Genomic DNA, 1891 nt, shown 5'->3' on the forward strand with positions numbered 1-1891 from the left:
ATCATTTCAAAACCATAAATGTCCAAAATACAAATTTTTCGACAATTAGTCTAAAGTTCAAATTATATAAATAGGTATTAAATAATAATGATTGGTTATGGTGATTCATTATTTCAAATCCATAAATGTCCAATATTGCTGTAATACTCTCTTGTGGGCCACAGTATAGGTTTTTTTGCATATTTGAAATTTCCTATGCATAATTCTCCTTTTTTAGCTCCTACAACTTCCAAGGCTTAATAATAATATATAATTTGGACTCACCTGGCAGACGAATCAACAGCTTGTTGCTGCTGCACTTGGTGTAGTTGCTGTATTTGTTGCTGCTGCACTTGGTGTAGTTGCTGTATTTGTTGCTGCTGTATAGTAGTACCATAATTTATATGTTTATAAATTGGCTATTTAGAATTTTTTCATTTTTTGTACAAAAAAATAAAAATAAAAAAGTTTATATTATACGTATAGTGCAAGAGTTTATTGATCATATAAAAAAAAAAAAAAATGAAAAAATATTGATTAGAATACAAGGTATTTCATTTGTCAGAACTTCGTGGGATACCCTGTAGAATGTAGATATTTCTTATGATTATTTGCAACTTAAAAATCTATTGATATATTGTTTTTTTTTTTATTATTACTCAATTCTATATTAAATCAGATTTCTTTTGAAAGAATGTTTTATAATACCTATACATATATTAATTTTATAAATGTTATATTATAAAAAATTGTAATCAATCATAAAAAAAAAATGTTTTGACATGTATTATGTAAAAAATATTTTAATACATATTTGCAGCTTAAGCCAAAGCTAAAAATGTCTTGTTAAAATATATATTATATATAAAGATGTCACTTATAATTATATTTGCAACTTAATAATCTTGATATTGTTTTTGTTTTTTTTATTGCTCAATTTGATTTTTGAGCAAATGTTTTACAATAGATATTAGTTTTATATTTTATGTTATATATATGTATTGTATTATTATAAAAAAAAACTCTTATATTTGCAATGAATAAAATAAAGGAAAGTTATATTTTTATAAATCTTAAATTGTGTTAATAAATTATTTATTATGTACCTATATAAAATTTAAAAAATTTAACCTGCAAAACACTTTGGAGCTTTTGACATCATTTTATTTTCTGGTTTCAGAATACAGTGTTATTATATAATCAGTGTTAGGGGGGTTAAGACTGTGATCCAGAGCAGTTAGTATTCGCATATAGTGATGGGTACTTTCAATTCATTTCAGTGAACTAATTCATGTGATTCAGCTCATTAAAATGAATCTATTCACTGAATCAATTCAATGATTCAGTGATTCAATGAATTCTATATAAAACTCTCACTCTGTATTATTGTATTAATATGTTATATTTATTTACATTGAAAATACAAAACATAAAATGTTTAATATGTTGTGATTTTTTTTCATTTTTGACATATGTATTTTGTGTAAATCGTAAATTAATGTAAAATTGTAAAAGAAAGTGATTCGTGAATTAGAATTACTAAATAGCATAACAAAATGTAATAATTGATAATGTATATTGTATAACGTGGTACAATAATAATAATATATTATTAACTTAATAGTGTACTTAAATGAGTATTTAATTCTTTTATTGGTAATTTGTAATTTTAAATTTAATCATGATTCGTAGAGAGTTGGGGTCAATTCTTCCAAAAACTGATAAGAGAAATTTGGAATTAACCTCAAAATATTGGAAAAAAAAAAAAGCCAACTCCTAAAAACTCAAAACAATCATAGTAAAAATTTTGTTTTTGCGCATTTGTCGCACTGCACTAAATACATTATTTATCCATCATCTTATATTTATTATTTATGTAGTTGCTAGTTAACCGTTATTAATATTAACCGTC

Source organism: Acyrthosiphon pisum, chromosome A3 (assembly GCF_005508785.2).
Source record: "Acyrthosiphon pisum isolate AL4f chromosome A3, pea_aphid_22Mar2018_4r6ur, whole genome shotgun sequence".
In the NCBI taxonomy this organism is placed as follows: Eukaryota; Metazoa; Arthropoda; class Insecta; order Hemiptera; family Aphididae; genus Acyrthosiphon; species Acyrthosiphon pisum.